The 27,780-nt window shown below is 39.8% G+C and overlaps 1 long non-coding RNA gene and 1 pseudogene across 1 annotated transcript in view; both read right to left on the bottom strand.

Annotated features, from left to right (window-relative positions):
* LOC133251520 (uncharacterized) overlaps nt 1–27,780 on the bottom strand; it is a 247,981-nt gene that overhangs the window by 86,904 nt on the left and 133,297 nt on the right. The window lies entirely within an intron of this gene.
* On the bottom strand, nt 16,940–17,597 carry LOC133251761 (small ribosomal subunit protein uS3-like; annotated as a pseudogene).

The raw sequence follows: 27,780 nt of genomic DNA, 5'->3' as shown, positions 1-27,780 counted from the left end.
TGGGAAGTTCTGCCATTAGGGACTATTCCAAGATGTCGTATAGGCAAGAGCTAAGTGAGTTTGTGAAAATATTAAGTGCTATCATTTGAGACTAAATAGATCACTATGGGTCAAAGTAATAAAAGTGTGTTAATTGAGAAGGTGGCACCCAAGGTTGATCTGAAACATATGAGAATAATGACTACGTTATTATTATTTTTTTACTATGTTCTTACTACACATCAGATCCTGACATAAGTAATTTATATGTATGATTTCAGTTTATCCTTATGAAACTTTTTATGTTTACTGTTATTGTGCTTCCTATTCTAGAAGTGTAGAAACTGAAGCTCAAACAGGTGCAAAGTTAAAGAACTAGCAGGGGACACAATTGAGATTCAGGCTCAGGGGTCTAGCCTCAATCACTACATCACACTGCCTTTCTGGGTTGGTTAGACAGACAATTGTGGGGACAGCTTCAGTGAAAGCAAGAAGCATCCAGGGAGTTACATTCCGTGCAGCAACTATGCATGCATTCCACAATATGGAATTTGCATTTCAGATCCTAAAGTGGTAACCTGGTCATGCCCTGTGCTTTCAGGCAGGGCAAACATCACCACCACTGTGTACTTCAGAAGAGTTGAAGGATACTCCCATGGTCAGGCACCTAAGTTATCACCCCTTCCACATCAGTGTTTCTTCCTTAGTCTCTTGCCATGAAGCACTGTTTAAATTCATGGGCATCCAGGTTTCAGGTAATAATTTCTCTGTCTGCCTTACATGTATTGGTTTTATAGACCACAGATTACAAAGAAGGGTGCCGAGACGTACTAAATTTCCTTCAGAGACAGAAAACTTTATGTAAACACAAGATATGTGGAAATCTAGAATGAAAGGCCTTAGACAAGATCATAAACAGCTGGCCAAATGTAAACTGAATTAATGGGCTTTTCTTCTCAACAGAGTATTAAAGCTAGAAGAAGCCTTACAAGTCAGGTTATGCAAACCTGCCGTGTTACCGACAGGGAAACCGAGGGGCAAAGTCTACTATGATGTGCATGAGGGTCCATGGATTGCTGATGTTCAACCTAGGCCAGAACCGAGTTTCTAGATCTGCAATTTGTTGCCCTTTTTTTTTGCCATCCAGTCCTCTCCCTCACATTTCATCACTGTCAGGTCTAACCCACCGCTTCTCATTCTAATCACTTGCCAGTTTCTCTGAAGCCATGGCCCCAGGATCCATTGCTCCTTCAGTATCTGTCCCTCAGTAAGGCATTCTCTCTGCTAGCCTTTCCACCCTCTGCATGCTTTGTTCCCTCAGAGGGAGGCACTGGAAGGTTCTCACTAACTGCGAGGATGCTGATGGGACCCTTGCAGGTGCAAACGTGCCCATCCCACTGGGCGGGCCCTGGCTATGCCAAGCAGAAAGGGCCTTCCCTCTGATAGGAAGCCCAAGAGAATTCCGAATCAGGACAACTGTCAGTGTGGAGAGGGAATAGCCTGCTGTGAGCAGAAAAGATTTCTCTGTATAAAAACCCACATGACTGCACAAAATGGCAGCTGAGAGGACCTGGAGTGAATGATGGTGGAGATTCATTTACATTTTAAATGAAAACAACATTTTCCTGGGGCATTGCTCCCTCCTAATGATCTAATCTATAAAATACATCATCCCTTTTTCTACTAGAAAAATCATTTTTCTTAAAGTCAATAAACAAATATATTTCTGCTGCCCAAAGCTGTTACTATCTGTATATCTTTTAAGCACAAAATCAAAACTTTGCCTTTAACAAATGCTGATCTAAGCCATAGAGACATTTTCACATGAGTTAATAGATGGAATGACTCCTGAGATTCTCTTTATTTAAAATGCAAAGAATTCTCAATGGGGACAGGTTCCTCAGCCAGACTTCCAATCTCCCTTTTCCTTACAGAGGGAGAAAAAGAAATATTGCTTGGCAATAATGGCTTCACAGATGCTTAGGTGATTCCCAAGGTAATTCCACAGAGAGAAAAATTCATGCCTTTTAGGCACCCAGGTCACAGGAACTGAGTGTGTGCTTTACCACAAAGAGCATTTGTTATTCAATAAAATTACATTTTTGAAACAGAATCAACAGAGGATTCCAAGAGTCATGGAAGAGAACTCTGGCAGGGGAGAGAGTGATGAATTTTCTTAGCACTGGCTTCTCTAATACATGTTTATGGGGCCTGGGTGTAACTAAGATTTGCCAGCGTTATCTAGTAGAAAAAGACAAAAACTGAAACTAAAGACTGACTATGACCCCTCCAACTCCCATAACCACATCAAGGCACATACATGTTCCCATCACCCCAAGAAAAACAGTTGTTTCATGGGAGGCTCTGGTTCCCAGCTACATTTCTTCCTTTATTCTACTCGAGCAGTTGTTTCTGCTTTTTTAAGAATCTTGGGACCCAGGGTACACTGCCCCAAAATACGCCTTAATGAAATATTGATTATTTTGAATTAAAGTTACTTAAGAAAGAACTGATGCAAAAGAAATACTTTGACCTTCCTCTCAGCCTCATTGAATGCAGGAAATTTACCTCCCATAAGAAAGGTAACCTTCCTGTGTCTGAAGGTAGAAAGATACCCTCATCTCCAGAGATAAGGAACTGGGCCCAGAAGCCTATATAGATAAACCTTGTCATTTCCTGAATTTACTATCCAGTTATATAATATTATAACACATATAAATGGGCTTCCCTGGTGGCTCAGAGGGTTAAGAGTCTGCCTGCAATGTGGGAGACCCAGGTTCAATCCCTGGGTCAGGAAGATCCCCTGGAGAAGGAAAAGGCAACCCACTCCAGTATCCCCATGGACAGAGGAGAATCCCCCTGGACAGAGGAGCCTGGTGGGCTATAGTCCATAGGGTCCCAAGGAGTTGGATATATAAATGTAAAATATATTCCCTCCCCTGCCTCTTGCTAGGCAGGCATTCCACTTTGAAAACCTCTGACCTAAATCAGCACTGAGTGACCCCTGCCTGTACACTTTGCCTCACGATTTCTCCACCTGGAATCAACCTGGAACCAGACAATAACCACAGAGAGAGCAACTATCAAGTTCAAGTGAGGAGCGGCTGGTGTGAGAGATCTCAGACCTTGAAGACCCTGTGCTTATGAAAACTCAACTCTTCAACTATTGTTCTGGGGTTCTACCACTACAAGTTCTACCACCTCCATAACACTTTTCTGATTATTTGGATCTGAAATACTCTTTTTACTCCATCAAAGTCTATTGTCAATTTCTTGGGGACCAGGCATTTTGCTAAAGGCTTTTCATCTATTTATATAACTCCAACACTCTAAGAATGAAGAAGCTTAATTCCCTTTTTTCCAGATTATAAAAACAAAGTTGGTTGAAATATCACAGCTAAGTGAGAGGTAGACCTAGGGCATTCAAACACTGGTTTCACATGAAATTATGTCAACTACACTGGGCTTAGCTGATAAAGAATCCAACTGCAATGCAGAAGACCTAAGTTCGATCCCTGGGCTGGGAAGATCCCCTGGAGAAGGGAAGGGCTACCCATTCCAGGATTCTAGCCTGGAAAATTCCATGGACTGTATAGTTCATGGAGTCACAAAGAATTGGACATGACTCAGAGACTTTCACTTTTACACTGCCTTTGGGCTTCCGATGGTTCAGATGGTAAAGAACCTGCCTGTAATGCAGGAGACCATGATTTGATCCCTGGGTCAGGAAGATCCCCTGCAGAAGGGAATAGCTATCCACTTCAGCATTCTTACCTGGAGAATTCCATGGACAGAGGGGCCTGGCAAGCTACAGTCCATGGGATCACAGAGTTGGACACGACTGAACAATTAACACTTTCACTTCTCATTTTCACACTGTCTTTACAATAATACATATCACCTGTGCCATTAATTTGACATTTCACACATATGTCTTTTTCAAAAATAATAATTTGCTTGACTTTAGGCTCCTTCAGTAAGCCATTTGTGAGAGCACCTGCTTTGAAGTTGTCTCTCTCAGCATTGAAATCCCTCCATGAACTTGCATTGAGAAAATGCTATGTGCTAGGAATAGTCCATGAGTTATCTCACTTGTCTTGGTCATTTTTCAGCATTTGTAACTATATCCATTTTAAAAATGAAAAACATATATCAGATTTGTTAAGGAAAAAAAAAAACCTGCTAAACTAAAATCAGTAATTTTGTAAGGGATAGAGTCAGAAATTGAGCTGTGCTTAATTCCCATATCCCATTACTGTATATTTTCACACATCCCTCATCATAGGTAAGTCCTTCACTGCACATTTCACTGATGGGCTGCTACCTGTACATGTCATATGTTCTTGTTATATATAGCTAATGCCTCTCACAGTACCATTTACCATGGTAACTACTCAGCACATAATTTTTTTTTAATTCTTCAGATGGACTGCTTTTGAACAGGAATACTTGCTGTTGGATGCAAAAGAATGTGCTGGACTTCATTTCATATAAATGAATCTGACAATATGTTAACTGTGTGTGACTTTTTTCACTCAGCATATTGCTTTTAAGGTTCATCTATATAACATACAAGGTTCATGTATGTTCATCTAAGCATATGTATGTATATACTAGCACTTCATTCCTTATCATAGGAGAATAATATTTTACATTTCACTGCATAGATATACCACATTCTGTTTACCCATTCATCAGTTGATAGACATTTGTGTTGTTTCGTTTTCTGGCTATTATGAAAAATGTGGCTATGAACAATTGCATAGAAGTTTTTGTGTGGACATACATTTTCATTTTTCTTTGGTATATATCTAGGGAGAAAGGAAAAGAAAAAATATTTTAGAAAAATAATGTCTAAAAACTCTCCAAATTTGAGGATGCAAACAAAAGAAGAACAAAAAGCATTTCACTTGCCATCCAGGTCTACAAAGATTAACACACTACAGTCACTGCCCAATAGGGCACCTTTGCCTTTAGAAAGAAGAAATTAAAGACAATAACACAATGCTCTGTGCTTTGGACAGTTAGGCCCCATAGATAGTTAGGAACATTTCAGGAATAATTTTAATGAACCCAGGTTCTTGCTAACTAACACTTCTTAACTAACATCTTCCCATACATAGAAAAGCACTTTAATCATTAATTTGAGATAGCAGTTCTTTGTGACAAGCAGTAATCCTTACCAAGATGTATGCTTGACTACATGTATTCCCTAGATGAAGAAAAAATCATATATAAGCTATCCTGTTCCCCTACCTCTTTGGAGCAGAGCTATCTGAGAAGCTCTTTTAGGCTATAGTCCTCGGGAAAGCCATAAATGAAACAACTTGAAACTGATAGTTTGGGCATTTTCCTTTCAGTTGACAATGAAAAACAGTAACCTACACATCCAACTGTATCAATTAACTCCAAGTAAGATAACTCAAAGTGTTCTATATGTAGACACATCATGTTCAAACTATACAAAGTCAAAGAGAAAACCTGGAAAGCTGCAAGAGAAAAAGTATTCTTCACATTCAAAGAGTCCTCAGAAACATTAAGAGTATACTTTACATCAGAAAACATGGGGGCTGGAATGCAATGGTATAACACAGTCAAAATGCTGAAAGATAGGGTATCAATAAAGAATTCTATATCCAGCAAAACCTAGGCAAATCCGCAAAGACAAAAAGAAGATTAATGAATGCCAGGGACTGAGAGGTGTGGAGGGAATTGCTAATAAGTACAAGGTTTTCTTGATGGGGTGATGAAACACATTCTAAAATTAGATAGTAGTACTGGTTACACAATTATGTGGATATACTAAAATCCAATGACTTGTGTACTTTAAAAGGTACATAATTCTATGATATGTCAATTATATATCAATAAAATTGTTTCAAAACAAAAACAGGATTCAGTTCAGTTCAGTCGCTCAGTCGTGTCCGACTCTGCAACCCCATAAATCGCAGCATGCCAGGCCTCCTGGTCCATCACCAACTCCCGGAGTTCAGTCAGACTCACATCCATCGAGTCAGTGATGCCATCCAGCCATCTCATCCTCTGTCATCCCATTCTCCTCCTGCCCCCAATCCCTCCCAGCATCAGACTCTTTTCCAATGAGTCAACTCTTCGCATGAGGTGGCCAAAGTACTGGAGTTTCAGCTTTAGCATCATTCCTTCCAAAGAAATCCCAGGGCTGATCTCCTTCAGAATGGACTGGTTGAATCTCCTTGCAGTCCAAGGGACTCTCAAGAGTCTTCTGCAACACCACAGTTCAAAAGCATCATTTCTTTGGTGCTCAGCCTTCTTCACAGTCCAACTCTCACATCCGTACATGACCACTGGAAAAACCATAGCCTTGACTAGACGGACCTTTGTTGGCAAAGTAATGTCTCTGCTTTTCAATAAGCAATCTAGGTTGGTCATAACTTTCCTTCCAAGAAGTAAGCGTCTTTTAATTTCATGGCTACAGTCACCATCTGTAGTGATTTTGGAGCCCCAAAAATAAAGTCTGACACTGTTTCCACTGTTTCCCCATCTATTTCCCATGAAGTGGTGGGACCGGATGCCATGATCTTCATTTTCTGGATGTTGAGCTTTAAGCCAACTTTTTCACTCTCCTCTTTCACTTTCATCAAGAGGCTTTTGAGTTCCTCTTCATTTTCTGCCATAAGGGTGGTGTCATCTGCATATCTGAGGTTATTGATATTTCTCCCGGCAATCTTGATTCCAGCTTGTGTTTCTTCCAGTCCAGCGTTTCTCATGATGTACTCTGCATATAAGTTAAATAAACAGGGTGACAATATACAGCCTTGACGAACTCCTTTTCCTATTTGGAACCAGTCTGTTGTTCCATGTCCAGTTCTAACTGTTGCTTCCTGACCTGCATACAGATTTCTCAAGAGGCAGATCAGGTGGTCTGGTATTCCCATCTCTTTCAGAATTTTCCACAGTTTATTGTGATCCACACAGTCAAAGGCTTTGGCATAGTCCTTCCTTTTTCCATGATCCAGCGGATGTTTGCAATTTGATCTCTGGTTCCTCTGCCTTTTCTAAATCCAGCTTGAACATCAGGAAGTTCACGGTTCACGTACTGCTGAAGCCTGGCTTGGAGAATTTTGAGCATTACTTTACTAGCGTGTGAGATGAGTGCAATTATGCAGTAGTTTGAGCATTCTTTGGCATTGCCTTTCTTTGGGATTGGAATGAAAACTGACCTTTTCCAGTCCTGTGGCCACTGCTGAGTTTTCCAAATTTGCTGGCATATTGAGTGCAGCACTTTCACAGCAGCATCTTTCAGGATTTGTAATAGCTCAACTGGAATTCCATCACCTCCACTAGCTTTGTTCGTAGTGATGCTTTCTAAGGCCCACTTGACTTCACATTCCAGGATGTCTGGCTCTAGGTCAGTGATCACACTATCATGATTATCTGGGTCGTGAAAATCTTTTTTGTACAGTTTTCTGTGTATTCTTGCCACGTCTTCTTAATATCTTCTGCTTCTGTTAGGTCCATACCATTTCTGTCCTTTATCGAGCCCATCTTTGCATGAAATGTTCCCTTGGTATCTCTAATTCTTGAAGAGATCTCTAGTCCTTCCCATTCTGTTGTTTTCCTCTATTTCTTTGCATTGATCGCTGAGGAAGGCTTTCTTATCTCTTCTTGTTATTCTTTGGAACTCTGCATTCAGATGCTTATATCTTTCCTTTTCTCCTTTGCTTTTCACTGTATCAGGAATAGTCATCACTATTACTATTTTTCATTATTTTTCTTATTTCTATTTTTAAAACCATGGATCTTTCTGGTTATTGTGTGCAGAATGGGTTGCTTGAAGGCAACTGGGTAAAAAATAACTCTAGTACATTGATGAGGTGACTGTGAAGACTAAGGGAAGAGGCAGGATTCAGGATACATTTTGAGGTAGAGCACATCTTGTGTGAAAGAAAGAACTATTCTTGGATAGGATGTCTGAGTGACTGGATGCATGCAATAACCCTTAGTAAACAAACCTCCTCAGTAAATACAGTTGCTTTCAAAGGGACTTTTTGAGCATAGAGACTATTTTCTTTTCTTGCCTTGAAGACAACATTTCTTTAAGCAGATAGGTCTAAAGATTTTCCTGTGGCAAGTCTCAAGGACATCCACAATGATGAAATACAACCTGAAGGAAAGGATCCAGTTTGGACTCATGATCCAAAGAATGGGTGGTTTGCTTCTTGGTTCAGCAAATATTGATTGATTATACCTTGAAATTCAACTAAAGTGTCAAGGTGAGTAAGTTCTTGATTCATGCTGCAATAAGCAAGGAAACATTAAGCCCTCAATTGGTAAGGAGGAGCTGCCAAAAAGCATGGAATTCTAGGCCATTTCCTGTCACTCATTAATCTCAGGCATGGTATTGAAACCCTCAGTGATTTCCATGCAGAGCTCTAATTTAGCTAAAGTGGGCTGGTCAGGGAATAATTAAGACCACAGAGGTCTTATCCTCAGCTATAATAATTCTCAGGGGAAAATGCCTGAATTGGACTATTATGGAGAGTTGATTAATTCTGAAAATAATATATTGAAAAAGCCCCCTACCAAATTAGGCATTAAAAATAAAGTCATTCTATATTGGGACTCTTGAAGATAATATTAACATTTAATAAGTGCTAGTAACATTCTAAGAGTGCACAAACTACTTTAAATGCATTGTTTCATTTACTCTTTATAATTCCATGTGGTAGATACCATTATTGCCCATATTTTGAGAGACCTAACTTTATACCTATTAAGTACTAGAGCTGGGATTGAAATTCAGAGTAGGCAGAAGACACATTGTTAAAGATAATCACTGTTTTCCTTTAGCCTAATGTGAAGATACTCAAGATGATGACATGCTGAGCCCCTTCATGTCTTTTGACCAACTTTAATCATCCCTTCAACTGGTATTTGTTGTTGTTTAGTTGCTAAGTTATGTCCAACTCTTTTGCAACCCCATGGACAGACAGGCTCCTCTGTCTACGGGATTTCCCATGCAAGAATACTGGAGTGTATTGCTATTTCCTTCTCCAGGGGATGTTACTGACCCAGGGATCGAACCCAAGCCTCCTGCATTGGCAGGTGGATTCTTTACCACTGAGCCACCAAGGAAGCATCAGACTGGTATTTATTAATAGCTTAATATGTGTCAGGTATCTCATCAATTAAGAAACATGAACATGGTGTCCAACAAAATGTCAAGCAATGAAAATTTTTTTTTTAATATATGCTTAGCTCTCTGTTAGACATTTTAAATGCAAAGGTCATATAGGATGTCGCACTAAAATATTTTTGAAACTAGAGAAGTAACCAACCAGTCTTACAGAATACAATCCAAGGCAGCATTTAATTATATGCTCTACTGTGTGATCTATAAAATGTACACTGTGAGCATTAAGAAAATAAAACTAGTTATGAATGAATTGCATACGCCTTCAAAGATTGGTATTATTATAAAGCTCTGCATTTTAGTAAATGCCTTGACTGGCAGTGAAGGAATTTGATAGAGAGGAGGAATCATTTTTTACATTAAGAACAATTATATGGTCTATAGGACTCATATAAGAATCTCAAAAACTGTTTCTGTCTCCCTTTGAATTGCAAAATTATGGAATAGTAAGGTAATTCATAAGATGGCAAACAACCTTGAAATATGAGAAAAGAAGGATATAAAGAACCTATCTCTAAAGGCATGCATGACTATCCCAAAAACTAGCAGTAGAGAAGAAAAAAAAAAAGAGCAGTAGAGAAAACATTCTCACTCACTTGCGTTTACTAATAGGACATTATAATAATGAAGCACTTTTGAATTGTCTGTAATTAGAAGCTGGACATTTTGTTGTCTTTAAAGTTATGGTAAGAAATCAGTGCACTCAGGGAGCTCAGCTGGGTGCTCTGTGATGACCTAGGAGGGTGGGATCAGGAGGTGGGAGACAGGCTCAAGAGGGAGGGGATATATGCCACGCATAGCTGACTTACTTTGAAAAAAATAAAAATAAAAATTTTTGCAAGGAAAAAAATCAGTGTAGTGAAAATCCAGTCATCTGGATCCATAATGGTTTGCTCTAACTTTAATATTATCCTATTATACCTATGATATGTTAGTCCAACATGATAGCATCCTTACACATATATGCATTATATTCCATGTCCCCTCTTAATAACATCCCACATTACTCATTGTCCCCTCTAGATAAAACCCAGTCAACTATTTGAAGTCTGCCCTATATTTCCACTCTCCTTGCTAGATTGCTCTCTTCTGTGAACTCATGTGACATGTTTTGCTTAAGCTTTATGATATAATAGCTTTATTATTCCCTTGAACTAATCTGATTTTCCATGCAGAAAAAAAGAAGCAAGTCTGTATCTTATACCTCTCAGGAATTTCTGGTGTAGCCCAGTAAAAATGTGGACACAGGATAGATGGGCAATGATAGGACAGATAATTTATGTTCCAACTAACTGGCTACCCTATTCAATTGAATTCTTACAACCACAGATATATAGTTGCTGAGGAAATAAAAATTGAGATATTGAGGTGATATGCTGGAAGTCTCACAAGTATCAAATAACGTGAGTTCTGCTTTCCCCAATCCAAGCCTGATGTGATAGGTTGGTTACGTGATTGGCTAGTACTCTTCTATTTCCTCTTCATGGAATAAATCTATTAGCAATTATTTGTTGTTTTTAATTTCTTTCTTCCATAATAAGTCTGTAAACACCATAGGGGTAAGACTCTGGTTAACATGAGTGCTTTCTCGAGTCTCCATATAGAGACACAAACTAACTATGTGTGGAAGAAAGGGAAGAGGCTAGACAGAAGTGGGGTTGTTGAGAAACACCAGACTAGAACCAGAGTCAAAACCTGGGTTTTGGACTTGCCTGGTGTTCCAAGCATTGGTTAAAGATCCAACTTCCAATGCAGGGGATATGAGTTTGATCTCTGCTTCTGGAAGATTCCACATGCCTTGGGGCAACTAAGCCTGGGTACCACAACTACTGAAGCCCATGAGCCACAACACTGAGGCCTGTGCACTCTAGGGCTCATGTGAAGTGAAGCGAAGTGAAGTCGCTCAGTCGTGTCCGACTCTTTGCAACCCCATGGACTGTAGCCTACTACACTCTTCTGTCCATGGGATTTTCCAGGCAAGAGTACTGGAGTGGATTGCCATTTCCTTCTCCATCTAAGGCCCATACTCCATGACAGAGTAGCCCCAGCTCGCCACAACTAGAGAAAGCAGATGCAGTAATGAAGACCCAGTGAGGTGATAATTAATTAATTAAATTTTGAAAAAACACCTGGTTTTTAATTTCTTCTCCACCTGACCTGCCTCTTAAGAAACCTGTAATGCAGGTCAGGAAGCAACAGTTAGAACTGGACATGGAACAACAGACTGGTTCCAAACAGGAAAAGGAGTACGTCAAGGCTGTATATTGTCACCCTACTTATTTAACTTATGTGCAGAGTACATCATGAGAAATGCTGGACTGGAAGAAGCACAAGCGGGAATCAAGATTGCCGGGAGAAATATCAATAACCTCAGATATGCAGATGACACCACCCTTATGGCAGAAATTGAAGGGGAACTAAAAAGCCTCTTGATTAAAGTGAAAGAGGAGAGTGAAAAAGTTGGCTTAAAGCTCAACATTCAGAAAACGAAGATCATGGCATCTGGTCCCATCACTTCATGGGAAATAGATGGGGAAACAGTGGAAACAGTGTCAGACTTTATTTTTTTGGGTTCCAAAATCACTGCAGATGGTGATTGCAGCCATGAAATTAAAAGACACTTACTCCTTGGAAGGGAAGTTATGACCAACCTAGACAGCATATTAAAAAGCAGAGATATTACTTTGTCAACAAAAGTCCATCTAGTCAAGGTTATGGTTTTTCCAGTGGTCATGTATGGATGTGAGAGTTGGACTATAAAGAAAGCTGAGCACCGAAGAATTGATGCTTTTGAACTGTGGTGTTGGAGAAGACTCTTGAGAGTCCCTTAGACTGCAAGGAGTTCCAACCCATCCATCCTAAAGGAGATCAGTCCTGGCTGTTCATTGGAAGGACTAATGTTGAAGCTGAAACTCCAATACTTTGGCCACCTGATGCGAAGATCTGACTCATTTGAAAAGATCCTGATGCTGGGAAAGATTGAGGGTGGGAGGAGAAGGGGATGACAGAAAATGAGATGGTTGGATGGCATCACTGACTCAATGGACATGGGTTTGGGTGGACTCTGGGAGTTGGTGATGGACAGGGAGGCCTGGCGTGCTGTGGTTCATAGGGTCACAAAGAGTCAGACACAAGTGAGCGACTGAACTGAACTGAACTATCTGACATGCATTTAGGAATATTCAATTAGACTCATTCTTGGGCAGTGGGGAAGAACAATAAGTGAAAAGATGAGAGAGAGAACAGGAGAGTGTGATTCCACACACCATTCCCCTCAGTGGGGACTTAAAGTGACCTTTCCTCAGAAGGTCCCCTCCTCACCTGACTGCACCTTCCCTCCTGAGTGAGCATATTATACAGTTGTATGTGATTCATCTTTAAAGACATACTGCACTTTCTTCCATATAGCACAACCCTGAAAATACTTTGTATTCATGCAAATAAAGAGATTCTCTCGCTGGAAGTGACACTGGAAAATAAGCATCTCTTCTCTCTGGAGGAAAAACTGGAAGAAGTCCTGGTTGGACTTCTCAGGTTTTGTGCCACCTGCGTAGGTATTTTCAAGGGTGGTTTTAACGAGACTACTTTTGCTTCACATACTGACTTGAGAGCCTAACTCTTCTCTGAGATGAGACCTGGCTGCCTTGTTAGTCTTCACTGATCCACTAGTTCTACTAAACTTTCCTTTTACATAACACCTTGAAATTATATAATTCTAGGACAGAATCTTCTTCTATTGCCTTTGTCTTCTCTGACTCACAAAATACTTGTGCATCTAAACAGAAATCACCTTTCATTTAGAACACCTGTAACATACTGGAGGCTAAGCAGTTCAAATCTGACCCAAATAAAAGCCTTTTGCACACCTTAGAGAACTGCACAAAGTGTTCTGTAGAATCAGTAGGACCACAATGCACTCAGTATTCAGCTGGCCGTGGAGAAAGGGTACTCACCTTAGAAAGCAGAGATTCTCTCCTACTGAAGCTATAAGGTTAAGTAATTGCTATATGGGAAAGGATTTGCTTTCCTCAGAAATTGAGACCTAGTTTTCAAACCCAACCCTTCTGTGACCTTGGAACATTTACTACCTAACCCCCATCTTTGAATTCAATGTCCTCATCAAATTAGAGAAAAGTCAAAGCAAGTAATATATATAGTTGTCTCCATTCTTGGCAAGGTGACTCTACTCTATCTACCTCAAGTGAGTATATTAAAGTCAAACAATCTGTCAATATCAAGACAAGCTTACAGGCCATTTAAGACTCTCCCATAGGGAAATTATGGTGTCACCACTATCTGTAACTATGGTCCTGGGATGAAAAGGAAGTAATATAGAAGAGAAAAAGCCAATTTGTGTCCATCATGTATTTCAAATCTAAGTAAAATTACCAAAATAACTCCTGGGGCTAATTTTAACTATATAGTGCAAAATAAATGTCCATTGTGTTGGCTTTGGGGGTATGTCCAGGTTAACTAACAATATATTTCACAATCCCAGATACCCCAAGTTCCACTGTTAGAAGGCAAATCCTATTGGCAGGACAACCCCTTAAGCCTATGTTTCTTACTTAAAGGCTGGACACGAAAGTCACACTTCACTTATCTACTAATTCACCAAGGTTGCCTCCCACACTTGGGTCTCTAGATTTGATAGATGAATGCTTCATATGGCTCTGCCAAAGAGACTACCCACTCTGCCAAATGTCTGTGATCTAAAACCTCACAGAAAAGAAAGCCTCTTCATTCTACTTGCTGAGAAACACTTCAGTCCTAGAAATTTAAGAAGTATAAGAATTCAGCCAAGACCCTAGAGCACAGCCACAGTTGGATGGAGAGCAGGAGAATATTTCTCCCTTAGTTATTATGACTTTAAAGGAATCAATAAAAACAAAGGCATGCATGAGATTGCACCCAACTCAGAGGAAACAGAGTTGGAGCAAGACATTGGGAATCATGGCCAACACAGGCAAAGGGTGATAGCCTTTCATGTGAATATACCCCCATCAATCCACACACAACAGGTAGGCTTAATCTACCAACTCCTTCCCATGGTAATCCCTCATGATGGATCAGTTCTCATTCTCTCATTTACATTTGGGCTGTGGCATAGCATCAAAAAAAAAAAAAAAAGCAATTACTTGTGTATAGGCACAAAACTAGTTTTAGTGGTAAAAAATGGAATAGAATTCTCTCTCTCCCGTATGCAACTTTGTCGGTAGTTATGTGTGTGATGGGGTCTTAAATTATCCTGATTTCCCCCATAAACAATTTTTTTTCCAGAAACATGCCAAGTTGTGAGCAATGACAAGAGTCATAGGAGTCATTCGTTTCATTCTCAGGACAAAGAAAGAGGTACCTAAATTAAAAACAAACAAACAAACCCTTAGAATTATCTAGTCTTTTCCACCAGGAACAGATATCCATGCTGATTTATGTCAGTTCCCTTCCCACACTCATGTCTCCCATTTATAATTGCTAAATAAGCCAGGTTCATGACGTTTCTCCATTTGGGTCCCCTGTTTGAATTTATTTATAAATACTCATTCCTCCAAATGTTCTAGTTGAATACACAAAATATTCACTTCAGCACAGAGTGTATAAATTCAGGGCCAGAGGAGGTGTGAGGCATATTGCATAAAGGCACTAATTCAGGATCAGCTTGTAGAGGTATGGATAGAGCTCAGCGATATGCTTGCCATGGAACCTTGAGGACCTTAGTTTTTCCTCTTTGAATATGTTCCCTGATCATCAAATTGGGGGAAACTAGATTTCTCATGTTCCTCTCATGGATAAGTTGAAAACCATATGAAATCACAGATAGACTTTTTAAAAAACTTTTCATGATCCTCACTTTGAGAATAAAGGGGAAAAGCTATAATATCAGGCAAGTGCTTAAAGAAATTACAAGGAAATCCGGGGCCCAGTGAAATGGACTGTAGTTCCAATATTTCCGTCAGCTTGCTCACACGTCTACCCTGGAAACTCTCCATAAAATCAGAGGCTGAATGGTCTTTTATGTCTCCCTCAGTTCTATTTCTGGGTTATTGAATCTCTGCACCATTATTAAGAATACTGTCATTGTAGCTTGAATTTAAATATACTTATATCAGTACTTCGGAGAAGGCGATGGCACCCCACTCCAGTACTCTTGCCTGGAAAATCCCATGGACGGAGGAGCCTGGTGGGCTGCAGTCCATGGGGTTGCGAAGAGTCAGACACGACTGAGCGACTTCACTTTCACTTTTCACTTTCACGCATTGGAGAAGGAAATGGCAACCCACTCCAGTGTTCTTGCCTGGAGAATCCCAGGGACGGGCGGGGGCCTTGTGGGCTGCCGCCTCTACTGGGGTCGCACAGAGTAGGACACAACTGAAGCGACGCAGCAGCAGCAGCAGCAGCATATCAGTACTTGAATTGGGCCTTTGGCTCCCTTCAGAGCCAGAATTCAGCCACTGTAGCTGTTACTGTTTAGTCACTAAGTCATGTCCGACTCATTGCAACCCCCTGGACTGTAGCCTGCTGGGCTCCTCTGTCCATGGGATTTCCCAGGCATGAATACAGGAGTAGGTTGCCATTTTCTTCTCTAGGGGATCTTCCCAACCCAGGAATTGAAGCTGGGTCCCCTGCAGTGCAGGCAGATTTTTTACCACTGAGTCACCTGGGGAACCCAAAATTTGGTATATATAACAACTTTGTTTGGTATATATAACAACATTGTTTTATATATAAAAACAATGCGGGACCCTAAATTGGATCTCAGAACAACAAAAAGATAATTAATGAAAAGAAATGGTGAAATATGAATAAAGTTCATGGTTGGTAGGAATAATGGTCCAATCATATGATTTTTGGATAGGTATACTGTATTTTTTTTTTTTTTTGCTTTTTAATTTAAATTTATATATTTATTTTTTAATTTTATTTTATTTTTAAACTTTACAATATTGTATTAGTTTTGCCAAATATCGAAATGAATCCACCACAGGTATACCCGCGTTCCCCATCCTGAACCCTCCTCCCTCCTCCCTCCCCTACCCTCCCTCTGAGTCATCCCAGTGCACCAGCCCCACGGTACTGGATGCTTGGGAATTTATTTATTTTAATTAGAGGCTAATTATTTTACAATATTGTATTGGTTTTGCCATACATCAACATGAATCTGCCACGGGTGTACATGTGCTCCCAATCCTGAACCCCCCTCCCACCTCCCTCCCCATACCATCCCTCTAGACTTTTATTTATTTATTTTGTTGTTGTTGTTGACATGTATGGTTTTTATTTTATTTTTTCTTCCAGTTTTATTGAGATATAATTGACATATAGCACTGTGTAAGTTTAAGGTATAATGATCTGACTTATATCAGATCATGAAATGATCATGAAATGATTATGACTTATATCATGAAATGATTATGACAATAAGTTTACTGAACATTCATCATCTCATATAGATATAAAATTAAACAAATAGAAAAAAATTATTGTCTTGTGATGAGAACTCTTAAGAGTTCTCATCACAAGGTATACTGTTTTATTAAGTAAAATGTTAACATTAAAAGCTGGATGAAATACTCATGAGAACTTTCTGTACTATCTTTGGAACTCTTCTATAAGTCTAACATTATTTCAAAATAAAAAGTAAAAACACTGTATTTCATAGGAGTCACCTCAGGTACATGTTGAAAATGCAAAATTCTCCAATTTCAGGGCATGAAAATAGTAGTCCTAGAGCAGGGTCCAAGAATCTGCATTCTAATTGGCACACAAGGAGATTCTAATGCAAATTTCTCAGGGATCACACTTGGAGAAACTCTGGTCTGAAACAAATACTGCTTCAGAGTAAAATAAGTGATGATTAGAGGTGAGTAAATGGAAAATACAACCTGAGACTCTTGTGTGAGATCTTGATTTTTTTTCATTTTTTGAACAGATTTTACTAAAGGTCTTTATAGACCAACATGCAGACTCTCCAGATCCAGCTGTCAAGGAGACCCTGTTATGCCAGGCACACTGCTGGGGTGGAGCAGGCAACTCTGGCTTCCTATCTTTCTGGTCTGAGACAGAGGTGGTTGGCAGTGTCTCAACTCTGGGTCCACAATGCTCACATGGTCAGGCAGGGCCTTCTTTAAGGCCAGTCTTACCAGTTAGGTCCCAGGACAGCATGATCTTCACTTGATGCCCAATGTACCCTGTCTTAGCATGACATGGTACATGATGACATCAACACAGCAGTTAACAGGGTCCCCATTGTGGATCATTAGGCCATCCACAGTCTTCATGGATTTAGCCCTCTGTCCACAGAATTTCCCAGACACCGTGACCTCAGAGTCTCTGGCCCCACTCTCCATGACGAACAGAGCACACCATAGCAGGCCCTCCAGATAGCACGTTTGTAATGCAGAGGCTTTGCCTGGGCAGCGGCACACAGACCTCTTGTGGCTGCCATTGTAGGATACCTCCACCAGCTTATGTATAAATTTTGAAAAGTTATTAATCTGCTGGGCCTCAGATTCCTCATTTATAAAAGGTGAACCTATGGAATTCTAATGATCATCCCTGTATAGTACATAAAAGGAAAGGACAAGGGTTTCTGCAGCATCACTCCCATGCATGCAAGAGTCTGATCCTGCAGTGAGTTAAACACAGTCACAAAGCAGACACAACCATGTTGAAAATACACAGTCACTGTGATAATGCCAGCAGCGAGGGACGTTAGGTTTTGCATTTGCTTTTGAATTTGCTTTATTGAATCGAGAAGCAGACACTGTAGTTGTGATAGCATGCCCTTTTGCTTTGTGAAACAGAAATTCTCTCTGCCATCTGTGAAGACTCTGGGGAAAGGAAGTGAGGTCTCTGGCTCCAGGCCTTTCATTAGAGAACTGTTTTGTACCAGATGAGGCCACAGACTCAGAACTACCATGTCTCTGCAGAGACCCTGCCTTGGATATGAAGAAAGATGGATTTCAGTCAGCTCAGAGCAACTGAATTTAGAAGTGGCAATGACTAGAATCTTGGGATTGCCTCTGGCTTCTTGCTAGAGTGGCTATCTCTGCTAAGTATGTGTGCACATACACTTTAGCATGTGTGCAAACCTTTCAAGTCAGAGGGAATACGATATTTATCTGAACGAAAATTCCTATAGGGCAGGAAATATGCCAACCTCATCTCATTCCAATTCTGTTGACCTGACTCAACAGTTTAGACGGGGCTCAAGTGGTAAAGAATCTGCTTGCAATGCAGGAGAACAGGGTTCAGTCCCTGGGATGGGAAGATTCCCTGGAGGAGGAAATGCAACCCCCTTCAGTATTCTTGCCTGGAAAATCCCATGGACAGAGGAGGCTGGTGGGCACAGTCCATGGGATTGCAAAGAGTCAGACACAACTGAGCGACTAACACACACATAACACACATGAATTAAATCTAAGTTTTGTTTTCCCATACAGAAAGGAGATCAAAAGAACATATGACACTAAAATCTTCTGAGTACAAATATGCTATGTGTTATTAAAGAACATGATTGTATAGCATACTTAACTTCATGTACCTTTTGTTTTTTTCATTTCTGAAAAAAGCTAATAACACCTACAAAATTTTGTTTGAATCTTGACAAAAATTCTATGAATTTTAATTTATGTTAAATTACCCATATATGTATATATATGAAAAAGGAAAGTGAGCTTAAACATCTAAATTTCTCAGTTTAGACATTAATCATAGTTAAGTGCAAGAGCTGACATTTGAATCCAGATTCAACAACTTGAAAACTCACACATCCATTAGGATGACTCCAGGCAAACAACTGTTAACTCCAGTCTCTTCATGAAAGCCAAAATGAATTTATGTCTCTAAAGCATAAAAAGAAGATAACATTGGATAGGGGAGGACCGTTTATCTTTTACATATCTGTCCGTGGGTTTTTCAGTGTGATGATTTGTGATTAAGGCGATGGCACCCCGCTCCAGTACTCTTGCCTGGAAAATCCCATGGACGGAGGAGCCTGGTAGGCTGCAGTCCATGGGGTCACTAAGAGTCGGACACGACTGAGTGACTTCACTTTCACTTTCATGCATTGGAGAAGGAAATGGCAACCCACTCCAGTGTTCTTGCCTGGAGAATCCCAGGGATAGGGGAGCCTGGTGGGAGGCCGTCTATGGGGTCGCAGAGTGTCGGACATGACCGAAGCAACTTAGCAGCAGCAGTAGCAGCATGGATTCCTATGAATGAAATGTATTTGCTGAGTAGAAACAGTTCCTATGACATCTGGAAATCAAGCTCTACCTCAAGGTAAAGTACAATGAACTGAAAAGATTTCTATTTATTCCAGATATATTGGTCTTCTGGATTAGGAATTAGAGATGATAAAGTAGGAAGAACTGAGCAAATTAACAAAGTGCAGGACAGCGGTATAACTGAATCAGGAGTTTGGTTTTCCTTTAGGTTTGCTCTGTTTTATTCTGTGTATATCAAAAAAAGAGCATGTTATTTGTTTTGCCAGGACCACTGCTTATTATTGTGCAAGTTTTCTGTCTCCCAACACTAGAGGGCACGTTCCTAATCCCTCTGTGTGTGTGTGTGTGTGTGTGTCAGTCACTCAGTCATGTCTGACTCTTTGAGACCCCATGGCCTGTAACCCACCAGGCTTCTCTGTCCATGGAATTCTCCAGACAAGAATACTGGAGTGGGTAGCCATCCCTTCTCCAGGAATCTTCCCAACCCAGGGATTAAACCCGGGCCCCCACCTGCATTGCAGACAAAGTCTTTACTGGTTGAGCCACCAGGGAAGCACCAATCCCTGTATTTATGTGCTGAGGTACTACTGTAATTTTCAAGCAGATGGCAATAAAATAACTTGAGACAGTCTACATTGAAAATACTTGCTCAAGTTTACTTTCTTGACATCTGCTCTCAAATTAGTATACTACCATACTATTATTTGTGATGCTACATTTTTAAATGTAGACACTTCTGGATTTTAAGCTATATTACAAAGCTGTAGTAATCAAAACAATATGGTTCTGGCATAAAAACAGACAAATAGGTCATTGGGTCAGAACAGAGAGCCCAGACATAAATCCATGCATATATGGTCAGTTCATTTTGGACAGTGGTGCCAAGAACATCCAATAAGAAAGGGATAGCTTTCTTCAATAAAATGCTGTTGAGAAACTTGATAGTCACATGCAAAGAAACAAAACTGGACACTTACTTTATACTACTCACAAAACTTAACCCAAAATGGATCAAAGACTTAAATGTAAGACCTAGAACCATAAAAATTCTAGAAGAAAACAGAAAACAAACAAACAAAAACAAGTTTCCTTGGCAATGATTTCTTGGATAAGACACCAAAAGCGTAGGCAACTATTAAAATAAGTGAATGAGAGTGTATCAAACTAAAGTTTCTGCAGAGCAAAGTAAACAATTAATCAAAAGACAACCTACAGAAGGGGATATGATACTTGCAAAACATACATTTAAAAGGTTTTAATGGCCAAAATATATAAAGAACTCATACAACTCAATAGCAACAAAAAACAAAAAATGGGCAAAGGACCCAAACAGACATTTTTCCAAAGGCATTCAAATGGGCAATAGATATATAAAAAGGGGTTCAGCATCACAAATCATCAGTGAAATGTAACTCAAAAGCATCATTAGATATCACTTCATACCTGTTAAGATATAAAGTGAAAATGAAAGTGTTAGTCATTCAGCTGGGTCTGACTCTTTGTGACCCAAAAGGATGTAGCCCACCAGGCTCCTCTGTCCATGGGATTCTCCAGGCAAGAATACTGGGGTGGGTTGCCATTCCCTTCTCCAAGGGATCGTCCTGACCCAGGGATCAAACCCAGGTCTCCCACACTGCAGGAAGATTCTTTACCATCTAAGCCACCAGGGAAGCCAGCTATTTATCAAACAGACAAGACATAACAAATATTGGTGAGGATGTGGGGAAAAGAGGATCTTACATACTGTTGGTGGTAATGTAAATTGGTACAGCCATTTTGGAAAACAGTATGGCTACTCCTCAAAAACTTAAAGAACTACCATATTATCCATCAGTCTTGTTCCTCAGTATATATTGGGCTTCCCTCATAGCTCAGTCAGTAAATAATCTGCCTGCAATGCAGGAGACCCAGGTTTGATTCCTGGGTCAGGAAGATCCCCTGGAGAAGGAAATGGCAATCCTCCTAGAGAATTCTTGCCTGGAGAATGCCATGGACAAAGGAGCCTCACAGGCTACAGTCCATGGGTTCATAAGAGTTGGACATGACTTAGCAACTAAGCCACCACCATATATCTAAAGGAATCGAAATCAGTATCTTGGAGAGATATCTGCACACCCATGTTCACTGCAGCATTATTCCTAACAGCTAAGATACTAAAGCAACCTAAATGTCCACTGAAAGATGAATAGATAAGAAAGATGTGAGATATATGTATACAGACAGTCCCCAACTTATAATGGTTCAGCTTGTATTTTTCAGTTTTATAATGCCATGAAAGTAATATGCATTCACTGGAAACATACTCCAGATTTTGAATTTTAACCTTTTCCTGGGCTAGTAATATGCTGTAGGGTGCCTCTAGTGGTAGAGAACCCACCTGCTGATGCAGGAGACTTGAAAAGAAGTAGGTTCTATTCCTGGGTTGGGAAGATCCCTTGGAGGAAGGCACATAGCCCACTCTGGTATTCTTGCCTGGAGAATCCCTTAGACAGAGGAGACTACTGTCCATGGGACTGCAAAGAGTCAGACATGACTGAAGCTACTTGGCATGCACGCATTCTTGTGATACTGGGCAGTGGCAGCGAGCCAGCCATGGGATGAGGAGGGTAAACACCCTCCTCGTATTTACAGTGGTTTTGTACTCTCACAACCATTCTGTTTTTCACTTTCATTATAGTGTTCAATAAACTACATAAGATATTCAACACTTTACTGTAGAAGAGACATTGTGTTAGGTGATTTTGCCCAGCTGTAGACTAATGTAAGTGTTCTGAGCACAGTTAATGTAGTCTAGGTTAAGCTGTGATGTTTGATAGGTTAGTTGTAACAAACATATTTTGACTTAAGATACTTTCAACTGATGATGGGTTTATCAGAATATAAACTGACTTTAAGTGGAGGAACACCTGCATATAATACATGATTTCTCTCTGTATATATATCCTATATCTTTCTGTATATATATCCTATATCTTATGTCTTATATTGCATATATCATATATATGTAGTAGAATATTACTCAGCCATAAAAACAGAAATTTTGTCATTTGCAACAATATGGATGGACCTGGCATACATTATGCTAAGTAAAATAAGCCACTCAAAGAAAGGCAAATACCTTATAATATCACTTACATGTGGAATCAAAAAGTATCACATACATGTGGAAACTGTAAAAAAAAAAAAAAAAGGAGAGAGAAAGAAAAGAAAAAAAAAAGTCAATTTCATAGAAACAGAAAATACCTTTGTGGTTGCCAAGGACTGAAGTAGAGGAAGAAATGTGGGGATGCAGATCAAAGGGTACAAACCTTAAATTATAAGAATAATTTCTGAGTACCTAATATACAGCATCTTGAATATAATTAATATAGCAGTTTATAATGAAAGTTGCTAAAAGTAGATTTTAAGCATTTTTAACACATACACACACAGAGTTAACTATGTGAGGTGATGAATTTATTAATTATCTTGATCTTGGTGATTATTCCACAATGTATATAAAATCATCACACTGTATACTTTGAATATGTACAATTATATTTGTCAATCATTGTTCACTAAAGATGGAAAATGTTTACCATCAGACACAGGTGTTCTGTTTTACCTTAAAATCACAAAGAGAGGAAAAGGAAAGAATCATCTGAAGGCTGTTGGAAGTTACAGCATAAAATCCAACATTGTTGTAAGTAAGATACTCAGTCAGGAAAAAAAAAAAAAAATCCAGCGACAGCAGGGAAATGATTATGTGCTCAGCACACTTCTTGCTTTCTCCCCCGTCTTCCATCTCACTTGAGTTCCACACACATTTATTTTTTTTAATTTAATTTTATTTTTAAACTTTACATAATTGTATTAGTTTTGCCAAATATCAAAATGAATCCGCCACAGGTATACATGTGTTCCCCATCCTGAACCCTCCACCCTCCTCCCTCCCCATACCATCCCTCTGGGTCGTCCCAGTGCACTAGCCCCAAGCATCCAGTATCATGCATCGAACCTGGACTGGCATCTCATTTCATACATGATATTTTACATGTTTCAATGCCATTCTCCCAAATCTTCCCACCCACTCCCTCTCCCACACATTTAGAAAGCTCATAATTTTGGATCAGTTCTACAGTGCTCTCTCTGCTTCTCAGATCAAGTAATCCAACATCACTGGAGAAATTAAATTTACTGGAGAATTCCTCAGTGTTTCCCTCCAGAAACTGCTTTATCTTTATATCATGCTTCCTTTTTAACCTTTTATTTATGTATATTCAACCAGTTTGATCAACTTCACCTGCCTGAAACATAGCTTACCTAAATTCACATTCTCCCCCATGCAAATTGTTTTTTTTTTTTCCTATAAATATTCTAGATGTCATATGGTGGTACCACGAAGTTGTAAATCTAAGATTCATCCCTTACTCTCATCATTCTCTCATCTTTATACAGCATAATTATTCTTCTAATCAGTCATTAGAAATCATAATGATTTTGTCTTCTAAATGTTTCTTGAATCTGATTTTTGTACCTCTAATGTCTTTCATGGCTACTCTATTTTTTATATCAATCCTCTTTTGAATAGCCTCCTAATAATGTGATTATCTCTTGTGCTGTTTTTTTTTTTTTTCTCCCCTAACCATTCTTCTACATGGTCCCAGAGGTATTTTTATAAAATGAAAACCTGAACACATTGAAGCTTTGCCTAACATGCTTTGCTGGATACCAAGTGACCAACTTTTCCAACTTCATCTCTCCCTTGAGCGCCACACCTGCTTAAAACAACTCATTCTTGGCCTTTTCTTTAAAGCTTCAAAAAAATCCGAATCTATGGGTAATTCTTTACACATAGCTCCATAACTCTGCTCATGTTATCTCCTTTTAATGAAATGTACTTTAACTCTGCCCTTTTCTCTATGATAATTCTTCACCTAACTTTACTTTCACTTCAGAACTTATCTCAGCCATTACCTTTTCCAGGAAGACTTCTGTAAGCAGCACTGTTACCAGACTAAGTTAGTGGCTGTGAAAGAGACTTTACTGCCTGAAAAGTCAAAAACATTAAGTATATGGCCCTTTCAAGAAAGTCTGTCAACCTCTATCTTGGAGGAAAATAATTATTTCACTCATTTTTTTCATCCCATCACATTATCAAGAGATTTTCATACTGCAGGAGTCTGATATTTGTCTAATAAATTCTATCAAATTAATAAAGGTGGTTCTGAAGTTACTTGATCTATCCATTAATTATTCAGTTCAGTCGCTCAGTCATGTCCAACTCTTTGTGACCCCATGGACTGCAGCACATCAGGTTTTTCTGTCAATCACCAACTCCCTGAGCCTACTCAATCTCATGTCCATCATGTTGGCAATGCCAGCCAATTGTCTCATCCTCTGATCCCCTTCTCCTCCTGCCTTCAATCTTTCCCAGCATCAGGGTCTTTTCCAATGAGTCGGTTCTTCTCATCAGGTGGCCAAAGTTTTGGAGTTTCAGCTTCAGAATCAGTTCTTCCAATGAATATTCAGGACTGATTTCCTTTAGGATGGACTGGTTGGATCTCCTTGCCATCCAAGGGACTCTCAAGAGTCTCCTCCAACACCACAGTTCAAAAGCATCAATTCTTCAGCACTCAGCTTTCTTTATAGTCCAACTCTCATAACCATAAAAGACTACTGGCAAAAACCATAGCTTTGACTAGATGGACCTTTGTTGATAAAGTAATGTCTCTGCTTTTTAATATGATGTCTAGGTTGGTCATAGCTTGATTTACCAATGAAAATTGTGTAATAGTCAAATCATGATGTTAAAAAATTTAATGTAACTCTAATGACAGAAGGGCCCTCTGTAAGTATTTTAGCAGTTTCTCCTTAGGAAATCAATTTTAGACATTATTTTTAGTGACATTAAGTATCTTCTAACAATTGGTTATGTAGGTCCTTTCTTTAATTCCCTCTCTCTTTTCCTTCCTCCCTCACTCTCTTTCCTAGAAGAGGATTTAACTTAGGTGCAGGTCTTGTTCTTGATTTTCTGGTAAAGAGATGAATGCACAATGACTATTTCATTTTATTCATAACTGTATTCAAAACATCTGGATTTCCCCTAGACTGGCTTAATGGAAATGATTCAGAGGGGAAGTTAATTGATTTTATGTAATAACTGATTCAACAAGTAGTTTCTGAGTAACAGCGAATAACATAGACATCCTCCTAAGCATTGCTGGTTACACAACTCTTAGGAGGCAAGAAACTGTATCCTATTATCATATCTTGACTGTATCCAACTCTTACAGGCAAGAAACTGTACCCTATTATCATAAAGACTCTCTACCAGTGATGAAACTGATTCATACATACAAGCCCAGGAGGTTTCAAAAATATACCACATGCCCCTCAGCAAACAAAAGATCATATGGCTGTTAGGAGTCTCTGGTTCTTCATAAGAAAGTAATCACACACTACTCTATCTCCCCTACTAAATGTGGCTAAAAAATCTGGGCAAAATGCATGCAGCAGTTATTTCTTAACTGGTGGCTCAGCCGGTAAAGAACCTGCCTGCCAAAGCAGTAGACACAAAAGACATGGCTTCAATCCCTGGGTCAGGAAGATCCCCTGGATAATGAAATGGAAATCCACTCCAGTATTCTTGCCTGGAAAATTCCATGGACAGAGGAGCCTGGTGGGCTATAGCCCATGTGGGTGCAAAGAGTCAGACACAACTGAGGGCACACGCATGCAATGAGGTATAATTGATATGCAAAAACACTGCACATATTTAATCCCATAATTAAATGAGTTTGCATATAAGCATACACCTATGAAACCATTTCCACAATCAAGGTAATGGACATATCCATTACCCCTAAAGTTTGTGTCCCCTCTTCTTTTTTGGAACACTTCACATGAGATCTACCCTTTTAACAAAATTTAAGTGGACAGCACAGTATTGCTAATTATGTACAGCAGGTCTCTAGAACTTACTCATCTTGAATAACTGAAATTTTACATCAACTGAACATCTCTTCACTTACCTCCCTTCTCAACCCTTGGTAAGCAGTTTTCTTTGTTTCATGCAGTGGTTACTGAAGATTCTAACAAGTCAATAGTGGCAGACAGACTGAGGAAGGAGAGCACAATTTCCAGTACCACCCAACTGGAAGTAAAACTGCCACACTCATTTTCTTCCTGCATCATCTCCATATCTAAATTCAACATGGCTCAAAATTGGGAAGTGGGAACTAATTGGATCAAGACAGATCCCAGAGAAGACCTCTAGGAGTGACTTAAGGAGTGGGAAAGGAGAGTAGAAATCTACTGTTTTTTCAATTCTCTGTTCTCTTTTGTCCTGGCCCCCCAACAATCTCACAGCAATTGGCAGCAGGGACAATAAGAGGAGCCACAGGACCCAAAACTCCAAGGGAAGACTATTGTCCTCTCTGGTTAAAGGAACTGTGGTCCTAAGAGCGAGTGATTGTTTTCCCCTCTATCCTTCCACTGCCTGGCCCTAAACTGATGCTTTTGCCAGAATTGCATGGTAGAATAGAAGAACTAGTCTCAGCTTTCTGGCCAGATTGAGAAGAAAACCCCAGGAAAACAAAAAGTACTGGGGAGGTTGTAGAGAGGAAAAATCTCAGAAAGAGACTTCATAATATGGGTGTTTATGAACTGCTAGACTTAACCTAGATTGAACATGTATGGATCTGACAGCAAAGACTTTGAGAACTAAATTATAGTGGGACAAATGCCCTGCTAGGAAGCTGCTATAAAGCACAGGAAGCTCAGCTCTGTGCTCTGTGATGACCTAGAGGTGAGGGGGATGAGGGGGTGGGATGGGAGGGAGGTCCAAGGGGGAGGGAATATATGTGTACCTATGGCTGATTTACTTCATTGTACAGCAGAAACCAACACAACATTGTAAAGCAATCACCTTCCAATAAAAATAAATTCCCCACTAGGTGGCACACATGAAGGACAGGTCCAAGTAACACTGCAGAGGCTTTGACCACAGAACTGACACTGAGATTCAGTTCAGTTGCTCAGTCATGTCCAACTCTTTGCAATCCCATGAACCACAGCACGACAGGCCTCCCTGTCCATCACCAACTCCCAGAGTTCACTCAAACTCATGTCTACTGAGTCAGTGATGCCATCCAACCATCTCAGCCTCTGTTGTCCCCTTTTCCTCCTGCCTTCAATCTTTCCCAGCATCAGGGTATTTTCCAATGAGTTGGTTTTTTGCATCAGGTGGCCAAAATATTGGCGCTTCAGCTTCAGTCCTTCCAATGAATATTTACAATTGATTTCCTTAGGATGGACTGGTTGGATCTCCTTGCAGTTCAAGGGACTCTCAAGAGTCTTCTCCAACACCACAGTTCAAAAGCATCAATTCTTCAGCACTCAGCTTTCTTGATAGTCCAT

Source organism: Bos javanicus, chromosome 7 (assembly GCF_032452875.1).
Source record: "Bos javanicus breed banteng chromosome 7, ARS-OSU_banteng_1.0, whole genome shotgun sequence".
In the NCBI taxonomy this organism is placed as follows: Eukaryota; Metazoa; Chordata; class Mammalia; order Artiodactyla; family Bovidae; genus Bos; species Bos javanicus.
The sequence above is the reverse complement of the archived record's forward strand: the minus strand, read 5'-3'. Positions and strand labels throughout refer to the sequence as shown.